We start from the raw sequence: 19221 nt of genomic DNA, 5'->3' as shown, positions 1-19221 counted from the left end.
GTTGGTGATGACCTTGTCTCAGCAGGGCTCCGCCCGAGCTCCGCAGAAACGCGATCTAGAGGAAAAACCGTGGAGGTATGTGGTCGGGCTGCCGTGGAAAAGTCGTCTCAAATCAGCCCCAATACCTCGGTATATATAGGTGGGAGGGAGGGGACCTTGCCTAGGGGGTCGGCCGAGTCCAAGGAGGGAAGGCTCCCCCCCAAACCGAGTTGGACTTGGTTTGGTGGGTGGGAGTCCTTCCCTTCCTTCCCACCTCCATTTTTTTTCCTCTTTGATGTGTTGGTCCGTCTGAGGCCACCAGCAGCCTCAGGACATCACGTAGATGCTTTAGGTGCCCAGCCCCTCGCGTTTTGACCCCGAATTCGATGGCTTCGACGATGGCCGAACTTGGTCGCCGCCAAGCTCGTCGCCGGCGTTGATTCCGGCCACCCCAGCCCCTGGGGCTTGTCCCATCGTGCGCGCCGTCGAGTGGCCGTTCTTCCCGTGGTCTCTGCCGTGAGTTTGGCCGTCGGAGGCGAGTTTCCGATGCCCTCCACCGTACTGGTGATCGCCGGAGGCTCCCCGCCGGCGAGGACGACCTCGCCGCCGGTGGATCTCAGCTAGCCTGAGCCACTGACGTGTGGGGCCAGCCTTTGGATAGTTTAGAAATAATAAAAATAAATCAATTAAATTGATAAGTCACTGACATGTGGGTCCAGTGAGTTTAATTAACTAAATAAGATTAATCCTAATCTAAAATTGACCAGAGACACTGACCGGTGGGTCCCACTGGTCAGGTTTGACTTTCAACGACCAGTTGGACCTGCTGATGTCATGCTGATGCAGTAAAAGGATTTTCCAGTATAGAAATAATTCCAAAAAATGTTTAAAACTTCAAAAATCCATAGAAATTAATTTGTAACTCCAATGAAAATAATTTATATATGAAAAAGTATGAGAAAAATTCAAGGAATCTGAATATGCCATTTTCAAACATGTTTGAAAATGTTAGAGAACTCAAACATGTAGATTATTGAATAAGTCAATTCTTATAAATACTTTATAAATGGAATATGGTAAATATTTGAAATGCACTATGATTGACATGATCAAATACTGTCCTAATTACAAACCAGCAACTTAACATGTCATCCCATGCATGTTAACATCAAGTTGATCTGAGCATCGGGTCGAATCAATTAAAATGGTATCCGAGAATACCTCGTTTGAAGTGATATTTGAATGTGATTCAAATCAACTTCAAACCTAATACATGTTAATTATAATAGTATATCACCTTGCATTCTCATGCCATGCTCATGCATCATCTTGATTGCATATGCTTGATATTGATTGTTGTCATTCCTTCCGGTAGGCTCCGCTCCCCCGGATTCCATCGAATATCCGTATGAACGATATTGTCACTCCTCTGAGCAACAAGGCAAGCAACCATTTTGATCATCCCGATAAATCCCATGTTCTTGCTCCTGCACTTACTTATTGCATTAGGATCAAATGCTTCAACTGTTTTTGCCACGTTAGTTGAACCCAGTTTCTTTGCATGACCTATCCTTGTCACAGTAAATAGCCGAACCTTGCAACCTAGCGTACCTGGTAGTTGCTTGAGCCATGATGTGCCTTATCCTGCTATGCATGCTATGCTTAGAGTTGTGTGTGGTCTGTCATCTGGGAGATGAACAGAATTGTGAGAATGTGTTCGGTAAGCAAAGGTTGTGTGTCGAACCTGATTTGGTAAAGGTACCGGTGAAAGGCTGTGTAGGAGTACATGGCGGGTTGTTTCATTGGAACCGTCCTTAGGAACTGAGTTCTGTGTATGTAATCCAAGACTAGATACTACCACGCGTTGGGATACTTAATTGACCCTCTCGACTTATTAATCGCTTAGTGCTCGGTCCAGGAGTTGCAAGTAGTTTCTGGTGTTTATAGTCATGTTGGAGGCCGTGCATAGCGCTGACCTGAGAGGTGGGCTGTGATGCGGTAGGCAGTGGCACGGTGTACTAAGTGGCACCCGGATGGTGGGCTTGGGAACCCTGCGCACATCGTTTGGGGCCGTGGCGGAAACCTCGGCCAGACTTCCGTGCGGGTTACCCTCAGATAGGCGACAAACCTAGACTAGGTAATAGTGTGGTTAACGGTCGTGGCCGACTCCCTCGCTGGGCTTCCGCTTGAAGGATGCCGAGGTGCATGACGTGCACATGGCGATAAGTGGCGAGAGCGTGTGTGACGAAGTACCCCCCTGCAGGGTTATGATGTATTCGAATAGCCGCGTCCGCGGATATGGACTACTTGGACACATATGTTGTTCATAGATAACTTCAATGGCTACTCATAAAATTGTCAAGATAAGCGTGAGTGTCGTGGACGACATTTCCATATGGAGACGGAATGATTCCACGATGGTGTATTGTTGTGGTGTTAGTGGACTCGTGTGCGAGAAATCAAGTTGTCAAAATTATTGAAAAATGCAAGTTGTCTAGCTACGAGTCAAATGCTGGCTTCCCGCATGAAACCCCACAATACCTTGTTGATACATTGCATGAGTAGATAGTTATCCTAAAGTCTTGCTGAGTACCTTCGTACTCATGTTTGTTTAATAGATGTTGCAGAGGTTGCTAATGACCCTAATGGAGGGTTCTTCGTAGACATCGACGACGACGAGTAGCTGGTGTCCCAGCTACGATCTGGCCCTACGTTGGATCTGTAGTATAGTCAGGCCATGTGCCTTCTAGTTGCACCTGTCTGTATTCAGACAGTTTTAAACTGTTCCGCTGGCTTGTAACTGAATGACTGCTATTATGGGTCGTGAGACCCTTAATGTGTAATATTATGTGTGTGGCTCTTCCGAGCCTCTTAAATAAAGCTTGTATGTTTATGGTTATGTTGTGATGCCGTCGATGTATCTATACATATCGGTATGCCATGCGTATGTGTGTCGTACTTGACATGTATGGGGTTCGATTACCTAGTCGTGAACTTTAGTAACACTCCTTACAAGGAAATGCCCCTTTGTGATCCAACGAGCCTTGGTAGCTCGCTACTGCTCCGGACACATTGGTTGACCGGCATGTGTCCTTCTTAGCTGCTGTGTCTGTCCCATTTGGGGAAATGTCACGCGATGTAATGAAGTCCTTGTAGCTTGCTACGACTCGTCTACATTCGCTGGTGACCGACACCTGCTTTGTTGGATCATGTATGCATGTCCTTGTGCGGCACTGCCACTTTGGTTTATGAATAGACTTGTCGATCCGGGTTCTTTGACATTGGAATGCTAGCGACACTATTGCATACGTGAGTCAAAAGACGCAAACGGTCCCGGCTAAGGTAAGGCTGCAGCCGTGGAGTTAACCGTGCGTGAGATCGCAAAGGAATGCGATGTGTTACAGGCTGGATTCCTATGGCTTAGGATCGGGGTCCCAACAGCGACCTTGTGGCCATGTACATATATGATTATAATCGGCACACCAATCAGCACGAACAGAAGGACCTTTTAATCAAAAACCTCAAAAGTGTGCACTTCAGCCTTGACATCCTTTGAACATCCCTTGAACCATGTTGCAAATGAATAGAGAAACCATGTGAGAAATAACTTGGGTAATGGAAGTCACAAGAAGCATGAAACTAAGCTAAAAATAATAATATGTAAGTACACCCATCTTCACAGAATTATTTGAACAACAAAAGAATGTACAAATTGCACGGGTATGCACTGATTTACCAAACTTAGGACACCAATTCTACTGTACATAATTATTAAAGGTTACGATGTATCGCATAACTGGAAATTTTAGCTAAAGAGAGTTACTAATTTGTTCAGCTAAATTGCATGGTTGTAGATGGAACAAAGGAAAAGTTTAGAACTCACTCAACATGGGAATCCCAAAATCAATGTTATGTTATTACTCATGGAAGCATAGTCTCCTTATTATGTCATTACTTATGAAGGCCAACCATAGTAGAAACAAGCAGTCAAGTCGACATGTGCCTATTTTGTTGTACGAAGAAAATCAGCGACACCCTAATTTAGATCGACCAATAAGAGCAAGTTGCATACTATCTCTTTACGGATTCCTTTGTAGTCTCTTTCCGTAGCATGAGTTCTAATCCGCCTGCACCATTTTTACTAAAAGGTTGATCATTTTCACAACCGCATCTCAACCAGGAAAGAAAAGATTCCAGGGTTAAGCGCCCAAACCGGCTAGCTCGCGAGATTCCACCAAAACCAGAAGCATCAAAACTTTGAATTTCACCTAATACCCCCATGTGTAGGACCAAAATAGACCATATATTCTTCCTTCTAAAGCAACTAAGCAAGCATCTCAAACCCGAACTCGCCAAATCTCATTGATACTTAATCCAATACCAAAATTGTCCTAAAAACCCATCTCACTCATATTATAGGTGCAGAAATCATACCGCTCTGTCCTCAAAACCACATTTTGGTCATACGCGGAATACTACTGGAAATTACAACTTTTGTCGCTGGTAGTCCGAAAATGCAGGAAACAAATACTGAACAGCTAAAGAATACTACTATGTTGGAGAAGTATTAAACATACCATTTTTATGGCAATTCATAATGAACAGTTGAATCACATTTAAACAACACACAAACCTTTTGCTGCATCATAGTCCAAAGTAACATTACCTTCTTCCAGGAGCTTCACAATAAATATAGCACCATTAACGCCAACATTTGCAGCTATAGTGATCAAGGGAGCCTGCAGAAATTGAGTCATAATTCATATATGTCAATGAACAACTATGAAATAACAGGTCTGATACATTAATTGGAGAGCATGTACTACTATGAAATAATAGGTATGGAGAAATTGATTGCAGAAGAGAAAGTTCTAGGATAAAAAACAAGATGAGATTGCCTAAAAACATACAGTTTGAAGTAGGATTGCCTTAAAACAAGATGAGAGAAGATTGGGTATCAGCTTTTAGCAAATGAAGAAAAAAAAAGAGTAGGCCACCTTCAGACATGCTCTGTTTCACCTGACGATTCAGATGTCAATTGAGCGACCCAAGTTGGCACTGACACCTGAAGCCAACCTAGCCGATGGCCGACGAGCAGCGGCAGCAGGATCACACCACACCCACCTCTCCCTACGGCCTCCCATCTCCTTCCTCTCCTTCCTGCGGCCAGCTGTACAGTTAGGACAATATCGATCCGACGAGGAATCGGCTCCACCTCCGCTCGATGGGGAGCCGTGGTGGGATGTTGAGATTCAGAATCACACCTGCTAGCCGCTGCGGGCGCGCCGGCGGCGCTGCCTGGTGTGCACCATCCAGCAGACGATGGAGAGCATGACGGAGGCGGACATGACGACGAGGCCGTCGTAGACGATCCCGCTTTAGTGCCTGAGGCCGGGGCAGTTGTTGACGCTGATGGAGGAGAAGGTCTCCCGGACGAAGGTGCAGTCCTGGAGCTGCATGAGGAACGGCCCGTACTCGTACAGCCCCCTGCTGATGCTCGCCGCCGCCGTCATCTGGTTGTAGGCCGCCGGCGTGACCCGCCCCACCGTCGTGCACAGCTCCTTCCCGGGGACGCCGTGCTGAAGTCGACCTCGCCGGGGGCGCACTGGCGCGGGCTCATGTTCCGGCTTGAAGGGGTTGCAGAGCACCGGCATGCGGGGGCCCGACTGGTTGAAGTAGAGCGGCTCCAGCCCCGGCGGGAAGTCCCGGTTGGAGATGTTGACGATGACGTTGTTAGGCCGTGGGAAGCGGAGGAGTTGGGGGGGGGGGGGGGGGGGGCACACGGCACGGACCCGGGGGGGCACGGGCGGCAGCGGTGCAGGCGCAGGCGGCTGCGCGAGGCGGGAGTTCGCCAGAGTGGGGGGCGTGGCAGCGGTTCCCAGCAGGGAGAGTGGGGGATTAACGGAGGGTTTCGTTAACGAACCCAGCAATTTGGTTAACAATGGTTTATGACCGTGATGATGTAATTAAACGACTGAGATGGCGAGTTGGATCAGCTCTCTCGTGCTTTTATTAGTAGGGATGATGACTCAAATGAAGGAAAAGAACATGAAAATAAACAATATAAAAGTAAATAGAAACGCCCTTCAGAGAGAGAAGCATTGGTTTGCAGGGGTGCCAGAGCTCAAGGTTTAAAACTAACATGAAATTGTAATTTTTGGTGGTGTTCTTTTCCTATCAATCTCACAATAGAGATTTCAATATCTTCCATGCTGAACATATTATTGGCGGTTCCGAAGTGGAAATATAAAGTTTACTCCCATCCATCATACATACACAAGCCATGGCTGACCGAATCCTTCGGTGTCCTCCAATATTTGAACTATCCCGGGAGTTTTGTTTAATTTATTTTGATTATGCAAGACTATGCATCCTTTTTACCAGGCTCTCTCGTGCAATGACAGGTGAATACACACCCATCTTGAGAATAACCGCTTAGCATGGAAAATACCGACCGTCCTATCGCTCCATGAGCGTTACGAGCACAAAAAACATATGTTTATTTGAATGTTTAGAGGTGGCACATGCAAATTTACTTGGAACAACACGGTAAGGCCGCATATAGGTAGGTATGGTGGACTCATTTGGCATAACTTGGGTCTAGAAATTTGGATGCACAAACAATATTCCTTCTTAGTACTCCCTCCGTAAACTAATATAAGAGTATTTAGAACACTATCTTAGTAATCTAAACACTCTTATATTAGTTTACAGAGGGAGTACATGTGAAGGCTAGCAATAGATTGAGACGGGACCAGCTAGAGAGCGAAATCGGACATAATGATGCATTGGGAATAATTGCCATTGAACACTAGCATTAGTAGGATATGAATACTCTCAATTTAAATATCATGAAGAGTACATTGGGTTTAAATCAACTAAATGTTTGCACATGGGCCAAGTCAAGCCGCTCGAATTACTGACAGGGAAATACCATACTACCATACCACATCACAGCCATTTAATGAATGTTGACACATAAGATAAATCATTATCCACTCCTAGATATTTAAGCATGGAATAAGCAACTATAATCTCTAATTGTCATCATAAACATGTTTACTCATAATATGTTGAATCAAAATTGAACAAGCTAAACATATTTATAGAAACGGAAAACAAGAAGAGTTCATACCAGCTTCCTTTACCACGATCACTTCATCAAATATCATCATTATTGCCTTTCACTTTCACGATCGAATGGTGTGAAAATAATAATAGTGCAAGTGTGTCGTCGACAAGTTGAAATCTATGAAATAATTTATGCAAAGGAAAAGACAAGATACTATAGGCTCTTTTGTCATATCAACAATAATTCATATGGGAGCCGCTCAACATTTTCATCATGATCTTTTCCTTTCAATGACTCAAAAAAAGTTGGAGAAACACACTAAATATTTTTGGAGTTTTTGGTTTTTATGAAGGAATCAAATAAATAAAGAAAAGACAAAAACGAGAAAACTATTTACACAGGAAAGCTCTGTCGGGACCCCGATCCTAAGCCATAGGAATCCAGCGTGTAACACATCGCATCTCTTTGCGGTCTCACGCACGGTTATCCCCACGGCTGCAGCCTTACCTTAGCCGGGACCGTTTGCGCCTTTTGACTCGCGTATGCAATTGTGTCGCTAGCAATCCAATGACAAAGAATCCGGATCAACATGTCTAGTCATAAACCAAAGCGGTAGTTCCGCACAGGGACACGCATACATGATCCAGCAAAGCAGGTGTCGGTCACCAACGAATGTAGACGAGTCGTAGCAAGCTACAAGGACTCCATTACATCGCGTGACATTTCCCCAACGGGGACAAACACATCAGCTAAGAAGGACACATGCCGGTCAACCAATGTGTCCAGAGCAGTAGCGAACTACCATGGCTCGTTGGATCATAAAGAGGCATTTCCCTGTAAGGAATGCTACTAAAGCCTACGGCTAGGTAATTGAACCCCATACATATCAAGTACAACACACGTACGCATGGCATACCGATATGTATAGATACATCGATGGCATCACAACATAACCATAAACATACAAACTTTATTTAGAAGGCTCGGAAGAGCCACACACATAATATTACAAGGTAGGGGTCTCACGACCCATCATCACAAGTCATACACACAATTCTTACAAACCAGCGGAAGAGTAAAGCTGTCTGAGTACACACAGAAGGAAAGACAAAGGCACATGGCCTGACTATCTACAGACCCATCCTAGGGCCAGATCATAGGTGGGATACCAGCTACTCGTCGTCGTCGATGTCTAGGAAGAACCCTCCATTAGGGTCATTAACAACCTCTGCAACAATTATTAAGCAAACATGAGTACAAAAGTACTCAGCAAGACTTTAGGATAAGCTATCTAGTCATGCAATGTATCAATAAGGAGTTGTGGGGTTTCATGCGGAAAGCCAGCATTTGACTCGTGGCTAGACAACTTGCATTTTAAATTAGTTTTGACAACTTTGATTTCTTGCACACGAGTCCACTAACACCACAATAATACTCCATCGTGGAATCATTCCGTCTTCATGCGGAAATGCCGTCCACGACACTCACGCTTATCTTGACAATTTTATGAGTAGCCATTAAAGTTATCTATGAACAACATATGTCTCCAAGTAGTCCATATCCGCGGACGCGGCTATTCGAATAGATCATAACCCTGCAGGGGTGTACTTCTTCACACACGCTCTCGCCACTTATCGCCATGTGCACGTCATGCACCTCGGCAACCTTCAAGCGGAAGCCCAGCGAGGGAGTCGGCCATGACCGTTAACCAGGCTAATACTTAGTCCAGGTCTATCGCCTATCTGAGGGTAACCCGCACGGAAGCCCGACCGAGGTTTCCGCCACGGCCCCAAACAATGTGCGCAGGGTTCCCAAGCCCACCATCCGGGTGCCACTTGGTACACCGTGCCACTGCCTACCGCATCATAGCCCACCTCTAAGGTCAGCGCTACGCACGGCCTCCGGCATGACTATAAACACCAGAAACTAATTGCAACTCCTGGACCGAGTACTAAGCGATTAATAAGTCGAGAGGGTCAATTAAGTATCCCAACGTGTGGTAGTATCTAGTCTTGGATTACATACACGGAACTCAGTTCCTAAGGACGGTTCCAATGAAACAACCCGCCATGTACTCCTACATAGCCTTTCACCGGTACCTTTACCAAATCAGGTTCAACACACAACCTTTACTTACTGAACACATTCTCACAATTCTGTTCATCACCCAGATGACAGACTATACACAACTCTAAGCATAGCATGCATAGCAGGATAAGGCACATCATGGCTCAAGCATCTACCAGGTATGCTAGGTGACAAGGTTCAACTATTTACTGTGACAAAGACAGGTCATGCAAAGGAAGTGGGTTCAACTAACGTAGTAAAAGTAGTGGAAACATTTGCCCTAATGCAAGAAATGAGAGCAGGAGCGAGAACATGGGATTTATCGGGATGATCAAAATGGTTGCTTGCCTTGTTGCTCAGCACAAGGACAATATCCATCAGTCGGATATTCGGTGGAATCCGGAGGAGCGGGGCCTACCGGTAAGAACAATAACAATCATATGCAACAAGATAATGCATGAGCATGGCATGAAAATGGAAGGTGGTAGGCTAATGTGACTACCATTTCTTAAGTTGAAGTTGATTGGAATCAAGATTCAAATATCACTTCAAACAAGGTATTTTCAAATACCCTTTTTAATTGATTCGACGTGACGCTCAGGTAATCTTGTTTTAGCATGCATGAAGATGGTATTTTGAGGTGCTGATTGTTCCAGATCATTGTTTGGTAATAATATTTGAAGTGGAATTCAAATGGATTTCAAATTCCAAATCTATATTACTTAATATGGTTATCCTAATCATCATTTAATCTGTTTGGTGATGTTCACATTTTCAAACATGTTTGAAAATATCAAAATCAGATTCCTTGGATTTTTCTGATACTTTTTCATATAAAAATTATTTTCATTGGAGTTACAGATTATTTTCTATGATTTTTAGAAGTTTTGGGTATTTTCTGGAATTATTTTAAAATAGAAAAACTCTTTATTGCGTCATAACCATGTCAGCATTGCGTCAGCAGGTCAAACCTGACAGGTGGGGCCCACTGGTCAGCGTCTCAGGAGCTAATCCCGCGCTGACCAGCCCCTAAGTGGGTTTGACCCACTGCTATGGCCCACTGTCAGTGGCTACTTAGCGCTAATCCACCGGGATTAGGTCGGCCACATCGTCCCGCGCCGGAGACTGACCGGCGGCGAACAGATCCGCGGCGGGTCTTCGCCGGAGACGCACCAAATCGCGTTGTGGTGTTCGGGATCGAGTGCCGAGAGCACTGGGATGATCCCCAGGCTCGGCCTCATCCTCTACGGGCAACAGGAGGGGCTATGGGTGGCCGGAGCATGCCGGCGACGAGCCGAGGCAGCTGTCGGAGCTCGGGTTCATGGGTCTCGGGGCTAGAGTGCCGGAAAGAGAGGGGAAACAGAGGGGAAATGCTCGCAGGCTCACGGTGGAGGCGAAGCTGGGCACAGACTGCTCGGGGAGGGGCTGTAGCCGGCGATCCACCGTCGATTTGCCGGCGGCCGAAGGTTGAAGACGACGGCACAGGGGGCGTTGGAGGGATCGGTGAGGACGGTTTCGTTGACGTGCGTGTCGAGCTCTACGTTGCAGAGAGGATGGAACACTCGGGAAGGCTTCCCTGTGGCCAGAGAGCTCGGGCTCCTCGAGCTCAAGCTTCTGTCAATGGCGGCAGGAGGAGAGGGAAGAAACCGAGAGGAGGGGAGGAATGGAGAGCGGGGATGGATAGGGACGCGCTCGGGGTAGTCATCCCCGTTGTCGCGATGTCCTGGGGGGCACCAGAGGACGCCACGGCGAAGCAGGAGGTGGAGGAGGCCGCCGTGGTCGTTCTCTCGTGTGCCAGAAGGCAGAGGAAGAAGACGACCCTGCCCCTGGTGGGTTGGGCCTCGTAGGTAAGCGTAGAATAGGGTTTTTTTCATTTTCTGCTATTTCTGTTTCTGTTTTATTTGCTAACATTGATTTCTATTTATTTTGGCTTCAAAAAGCAAACTAAAAATAATTTGAAAAATGCTAGGGTGTTAGTTGGAATATTTCCAATCACCCATAAAGTTTTCAGCATTTTTGAAAACTATATATTTTTGAATTCAAATATAAGTTTGATTTCAGAGACTTGCTAGTTTAAAAATAAAATGCCAAAAGTGATTTGAAAATAGTTTTATCCCGTGATAATTTGTTTTCAATATTTATGAGAAATATTGAACTTTTAAGAAGGCCATTTTGGGTTCATTGATTTTGACAAGATTTGAATTTCCTTTGAATAAGAAGTGGCTAGGGTTTTTGGTTTGAGTTTCACCACTTCTTTGGAGTTTGTTTCAAATTCTTGAATGCAATGGAAGAAAACATGAGCACAAATACTAAACCCTAGTTAGGGATCCAGGGATGTGACAACTCACCCCCACTCAAAAGAATCTCGTCCTGAGATTTAGAAGTCGTCGGGAATAGCGCGGGATACTGAAGTCGGAGACGATCCTCTCTTTCCCATGTTGCCTCCTTTTCAGAATGATTTGACCATTGAACTTTAAGAAACTTGAGGTTTCGACGTCGAGTGGTACGCTCAACTTGATCAAGAATACGCACAGGGTATTCTCGGTATGAAAGGTTATCTTGGAGATCAAGCGTTTCGTGGTCCACTTCACGGATGGGATCCGAAAAGCAACGCATGTGTTGCGAGACGTGGAAGACATCATGAACCTTGGAAAGATGCGAGGAAGTTCCAACTGGTAGGCAACTTCTCCTCATTTGGCAAGAATGCGAAAAGGATCAATGTAACGAGGAGCCAACTTGCACTTGATACCGAATCGATGGGTACCCTTCAAAGGTGTAACCCGAAGGTAAGCCTTCTCGTCAACTTCAAAGGTCACAACCTTATGATGACGATCATATTAGCTCTTTTGACGAGACTGGGCTGTTTTCAACTTTTCACGAATAATGCGAACCTGCTTTTCTGCATCCTGGATCATATACAATGAAAGAGGTTGAACACCAACAATTTCAATGAAGTGTGCGGACATGAATATAATGTCGGTGAGAAATACATACTCCCCCTAGAATAGGCTTTTGGCCTAGCTTGGCGATCACCATCCATAGTAGCCATCTGGTCCAGGAGGAAAATAGTTGGGATGGGGTACTTGAGTATCCCAAGCATGAGCATCGGCCTTTCCCTGAGAAAACTTGTTCTGATAAACAATTATATCCGATGACATGACAACATATCCGTTCCTAGCACGATAATTAAACAAAGAGGGTGCACGCAACAAAATAACATCGTCAGTCTTCTCTCTATATACCACGCTATAAAGAATGTGGTGGGGAGGTTCAGGTTCATCAATAAATTGATGCTCTAACATGGACTAGTAATCCAGATAAACCTTAGGTAACAAGTAATCAGTGGGGCGTATATTGTTTTCAAAGTGTTTTGCTAAACAAGTGGCATAAATACCACCTTGGATCTTTCCCCTGGCCCGGTTACCATAAAGGCATCATGCAGTGATAGCTCCTAAGATGAATGTCTTATCACCAAATAATGCATGACACAAGATAGCAAGGGTAGGGGCACTGAGATCGCACATTGCTCCATAGCAATTAAACATTTTCCTATAAATAAAGCAAAGTAGCGCACAAGAGGAAAATGCAAACTGGTGGCTCTTGCGTTTGATACACCCCTAGTTTCTCCCACAGTTAAAGTAAGGAGGAAGTCCTCGAACTCCTCGAGTTTAGGCTCACATAATTCCCCGTCACGGGGAATCAAACATATCTGGTAGAACTAGGTGAATGGTATTTCAAAGTGTTAAGTGTATAAATCAAAGCATACCATGGGAATATTGAGCCTATGCAGAAAATAGATATTTTGCATAAAGGATTTTGTGAGGAGCTACTATTAATCACACACATCTGTGAGGAAGTTAGTTAGCCCGACATTTGCAATGAAGTGCATGAACTCTTGGTATTCCGTCATGAAAGGTGCATGTGGCCATTCGTACGGCCTAACCTCCATGTTTTGAGGGAGGTTGATGTCTTGGTGCTAGACACGCCCAACAACTCCCTTATATTCATATTCATCTTTCTACGAACAAATTTTTGTAATTTTTGGACCACAAAATTATGTCAATAAAAATTGATAATATTGATAGCAACTACCCATATAGATGCCTGGAGGCCATATCAAGCATTCATACTACTTGGAACTCAAAGAATTATACATGCAATCTCATTTTCAATAGCACCAAGAGCATCTGATTGTGCAAAATATAATCTACTAAATCAAAAACTATTTGGAGCAATGTGAGAGTCACATACCAAGGAGCTATCCCTCAAAACAGTTTCAGAAACGGAGTTCCGAGCAAAGAGATCAAAAATCTCAGATTTGGGAGCAAGAGCACGAGGGAGGGAGCAAACGGGAATTTTCTCTAGAGGTGGGAGGAAGAGTGGGCTGAATGGATAAGTGAGGGGCTACCTATGGGTCCCCCAAGCCATAAGGGCGTGGACACTCCCTCTTGACTTGGCACCAATAGGTGCACCCTAGGGGTGTTTTCAGCGCCAATTTTTTTCAAATATTCTAGAAAAATTCATGTAAAGATTTTGTGGCATTCCGAGACTTTTTATTTTTGGGCCATCTTTATTCCATGGAATAATTCAAAAAACTGGATAATCATGGCATTTCTTTTATTCTACTAAAAATAACAAAGAGTAAATTATAGGCACACAAATTGTGCTTACTAAATTCATCGAGCACATATCTCTCAAAAAGGATCCATTAATAAGGTTGATCAAGTCTTATTAACAATTGTTTGTGATTGATGAAACCGAAGAACTTCCATATAACACTAAGTTACCTCAATGGGTTTTTTGCATCTCCCCAACAATGAGAATATCATATTTATTCTTGGCAGTAGGAAGATGAAATTTAAACGCTCCAATAGTAATTGTAGCCACTTGCTCAATTATATTAATACTCTACACCGAGGCTTGTTTCCTCGAAAAATGCATTATATGTTGTTTACCATTGACATGAAAAGTAACCTTGATTTTGTTGCAATCAATAACAACCCTTGCAATATTTAAAAAGGGTCTACAAAGGATGATCGACATGTTGTCATCCTCGGGCACCTTAAGAATAACAAAGTCTGTTAAGTTAGTAACATTTGCAACCACGACGGGGACATCCTCACAATTCCAATAGGTATAGCGGTAGATTTAGCACACATTTGCAAAAATATATTAGTAGGTGTAAGCTTATTCAAATCAAGTCTTTTATATAAAGAGAAAGCCATAACACTAACACCAGCTCCTAGATCACATAAAACAGTTTTAACATAACTTCGTATAATGGAGCAAGGTATTGTAGGTATACCAGGATCTCCCAACTTATTAGGCACTCCACCATCAAAAGGGTAATTAGCAAGCATAGTGGCAATTTCAGTTTTAGGTATATGTCTTTTGTTGGTAATATTATCTTTCATATATTTAGCATATCGAGGGATCTTCACAATATCACTCAAACGAGTACGTAAAAAGACAGATCTAATCATTTCAGCAAAGCGCTCAAACTCCTCCTCGTCCTTACTCTTGAAAGGCTTACGAGGGAATGGCATGGATTTCTGAACCCTTGGTTCTCTTTCTTTACCATGTTTCCTGGCAACAAGGTATTTCTTATCATAACGTTTATTTTTAGGATGTGGGTTATCAAGATCCTCAACAGGTTCTATTTCCACATCATTTTCAAGTTATTTATTACTATCTGGTTGAGCATCAACAAGAAAATCTTTGTTATCATTTTCATTTTGATTATCACTAGGTAAATTTTCACTACTATATTGTGTCTCGGCATCAGAATAGAAATCTCATTATGATTCTCAGTGGGCTTTTCTATAACATGTTCACTAGAAGCATGCATAGTTCTATCGTTTATCTTTTTCTTTTCTTTTTAGATGGACCAGGTGCATGAACTTTAATTCTCTAAGAATCTTGTTCAATTCTTTTAGGATCACCTTCAAGATAAAGAGGGTCCTGAGTCATTCTACCTCCTCTAGTCATTACTCTAACAACATGATCATTCCTGTTACTATTCATTTCAATAAGCAAATCATTTTGCGACTTAGAAACTTGATCTAGTTGACTATAAACCATGGAATCATGTTTACATAGACCTTTAACATCATTAGAAATTGTAAACATTAAGTCACTCAAGCGATCAATCATCATAGCATTTCGTTGTAATTGATCTTTGACATAAAAAAATTTGATAGGGGATCTTTGACATAATTTTTTAAATATTATTGCTTGACAATGTAGTTATCAAACTCATACATGCATTGAGTAGGAATTTTTGTGTAAGGTATAATACTTGCATCAAATATACGGAGGGAATTTACCTCTACTACTTGTGTAGGGATATCAAGTCCATGTAATTCTTCAATAGGTGGTAAATTTTTAACATCTTCAGATTTAATACATTTTTCTTTCATAGTTCTCTTAGCTTCTTACATATCTTCAGGACTAAGAAATAGAATACCTCTCTTATTTTGAATAGGTTCTCGCGATGGTTCAGGAAGTGTCCAATCATTTGAATTTCTCAATATATTATTCAGTAGTTCTTCAGCTTGTCCAATAGTTTGTTCCCTCAAAACACAACGAGCACAACTGTCTAGGTAGTCCCTAGAAGCATCGGTTAGTCCATTATAAAAGATATCAAGTATTTCATTTTTCTTGAGAGGATGATCAGGCAAAACTCTAAGTAACTAGAGAAGCGCCCCCCGAGCTTGAGGGAGATTCTATTTTTTCCATTTGCACAAAGTTAAATATTTCATGTAAAGTAGCTTGTTTTTTATGAGCAGTAAATTTTTTTAGTGAAGTAATAAATCATATCCCGGGGGCTACGCACACAACTAGGGGCAAGAGTGAGGAACCATTCCTTAGCATCGCCTTTTAGCGAGAAAGGACAAGGCTTAAGGTTATAGTAATAGCGCATATTTTCCTCATGAGCAAACAAAGTGGCAATATCATTCAATATAGTGAGGTGTGCCACAATAGTTTCAGTTTCATAACCGTGGAAAGGATGAGATTCTACTATAGTGATTAACTCAGGATTAACAGAGAATTCATAATTCTTATCAGCAACACATATAGGAGAAGTAGCAAATTTAGGATCATATTTCGTTTTCTCCATCATAGATTTTTCTTTCAATCTGCATCGCAATTTTCTCAAATAATCTATATCATTACTAGCAAAAATGTCTCTAGATATGTCCCCATCCATAACATAACCCTCAGGTACATCAGGCGATTCATATCTATTAGAAGAACTAGGCATAATGGGTGATTCATAATCTTCATCAATTTCGGCATTTTCAAGTTCTCCACCTTTAGCAATATGAGAATCAAGTAATTCATTCAGTGGAACGGATTCATTTGTATCAAACATAGCAGTAGCATCACCATAAGTTTCAGAAGTAGCATCATCAAGTACTTGCAACATATCAGAACGATTAGCAAGTGGTAGTGTCATAAGCTCATTCAAAACAGTAGGTGAATCAAAAGCAGAGCTAGATGGCAGTTCCTTACCTCCCCTTGTCTTAGAGGGTATGCCCTTGGTTCTGGTATCTTTCAGATTCTTCATAGTGACAATTTGATAACCACAAGTGAACACAATAAATAGAGTTATGCTCTCCTGCAACGGCACCAGAAAAATAATCTTGATAACCCACAAGTATAGGGGATCGCAACAGTCTTTACACGTAGTATTACAACCTAACTTATTGATTCAACCCAAGGGGATCCAAAAAATATTTATTGGTCTTAGCAGTTGAGTTGTCAATTCAACCACACCTAGGGATATCTCTCTCTATAGCAAAACCTTTAGCACCACAACAAAATAGTATTTTGAACAGTAGCAATAACAGTAGAAGTTTTGTAGTGATTGTAACAATAGCAACAACAATATCAACTTAGCAAGATTCATTATATGAAAAGCATAGGCACATGGACAAGTGATGGATAATGATTTAGATGACATCAATCATGTATCAGTTACACACTCGAGCGACACAGAACTAGCTCCAATTCATCAATGTAATGTAGGCATGTATTCCATATATTGTCATACGTGCTTGCAATAAGAACTTGCATGGCATATTTTGTCCTACCCTCCCGTGCTAGCAGGGTCCATAAGGAAACTAAGGGATATTAAGTCCTCCTTTTAATAGAGAACCGGAACAAAGCATTAACATATAGTGAATACATGAACTCCTCAAACTATGACAATCACTGAAAAGAATCCCAATTATTGTCACCTTAGGGTATGCGGATCATGACACGTAATAGGTGCATACAACTTGCAATATAGGATCCAAAACACTCTCATATTCATAAAAACATAATAGGTTCAGATCTGAAAACATGGCACTCGGGCCCCATTGACAAGCATTAAGCATAGCAAAGTCATAGCAACATCAATCTCACAACATAGTGGATGATAGGGATCAATCCCTATCAAAATAACTCGATTACATCGTCAATCTCTTCCAATCCCAACACCGTCCAGCAAGCTTACAAACGAATTACTCACTCCCGGTGGTGGGCATCATGATGGTGTTGACGAACAAGGGTTGGTGATGACGAGGGCAACAAATCCCCCTCTCCGGAGCCCCAAACGGACTCCAGATCAACCCTCCTCTTGAAGCACAGGAGGTGGCACCGGCTCCATCTCATAAATCACGATGAAAACTTATCTCTTATTTTTTTCTCCAGAATTAGGAATTTGTAGGACTCGAGTTAAGGTCGGAGGAGCCATGAGGTAGCCCAAAGCCATAAGGGTGGGTCAAGGGGTTGGGCGCACCCTGTTGGCTTGGCACCAATAGGTGCCCCCCTGTCGTGAGTTTTCGTTCCATTATTTTTATATATTAATAAAAAATCCACAAAAAAATTTGTTCAATTCTGAGAACTTCTATTTATGTACAAAACAAGACCAATAACACTTTTGCTGAAAACAATGTCAATCCGGGTTAGTTTCAATCAAATCATGTAAATTTGAGTCCAAAACAAGAGCAAAAGTGTTTAAAATAGATACATTTGGGACGTATCAAGGCGCAGTGGATATTGTTATTTTCTTTCCTTCACCAATGACTTAATTAGATATTGGTATATGTAGGGTAACGTAGCAAAATTAAAAATCTTTCCTACACCATATTCATATCTTCCTATGGAGAAACCAGCAACGAGAGAGGGGTGAGAGCATCTTCATACCTTTGAAGATCGCTAAGCGGAAGTGTTTCTAGAACGCGGTTTATGGAGTCATACTCGCTGCGATTCAGATCGCGGTGTGATTCCGATCTAGTGCCGAACCACGGCACCTCCGCGTTCAACACACGTGCAGCCCGGTGACGTCTCCCGCACCTTGATCCAGCAAGGAGGAGGGAGAGGTTGGGGAAGAGCTCCGTCAGCACGACAGCGTGACGGCGATGGAACGACGAGGTCTCTCGGCACGGCTTCGCCAAGCACCATGGGAGAGGAGGAAGAAGAGAGACAGGGTTGCGCCGAGAGAGAGAGAAATTTTCGTGTCTCCAATGGCCAAACCCCCCACTATATATAGAGGGAAGGGGAGGGTGGCGCGCCACTTAGTGTTCCCACCCCTAAGGGGTGCGGCAGCCCTAGATGGGGCAGGAGGTGGCGGCCAGGAGGGGAGGAGGGGGTGGCGCACCCCGTGGTGGGCCTTAGGCCCACCAGCGCTAGGGTTTCCCCCCTTCCCTCTCTTGGGCACCTTGGGCTAGGTGTGGGGGGCGCACCAGCCCACCTAGGGGCTGGTTCCCTCTCACACTTGGCCCATGTAGCCTCCCGGGGCTGGTGGCCCCTCCCTGTGGGCCTCTGGAACCCTTCCGGTGGTCCCGGCACATTGCCGGTGGTGCCCGAAACATTTCCTGCGTCTAAGCCCATCCATCCTATACATCAATATTTACCACCAAACTATTCCGGAGCTCCTCGTGACGTCCGAGATCTCATCAGGACTCCGAACAACCTTCGGTAACCTCGTATAACAATTCCCTATAACCCTAGCGTCATCGAACCTTAAGTGTGTAGACCCTACGGGTTCGGGAGGCATGCAGACATGACCGAGACACCTGTCCGGCCAATAACCATCAGCGGGGTCTGGATAC

General features: G+C 43.5%; 1 pseudogene; it reads right to left on the bottom strand.

The window, feature by feature from the left end:
* Positions 1-3351: 3351 nt before the first annotated feature.
* Positions 3352-19221, bottom strand: part of LOC123441790 — a 31149-nt pseudogene continuing 15279 nt past the window's right edge.

The sequence above is a fragment of the Hordeum vulgare genome, chromosome 3H (assembly GCF_904849725.1).
Source record: "Hordeum vulgare subsp. vulgare chromosome 3H, MorexV3_pseudomolecules_assembly, whole genome shotgun sequence".
Lineage (NCBI taxonomy): Eukaryota > Viridiplantae > Streptophyta > Magnoliopsida > Poales > Poaceae > Hordeum > Hordeum vulgare.
The sequence above is the reverse complement of the archived record's forward strand: the minus strand, read 5'-3'. Positions and strand labels throughout refer to the sequence as shown.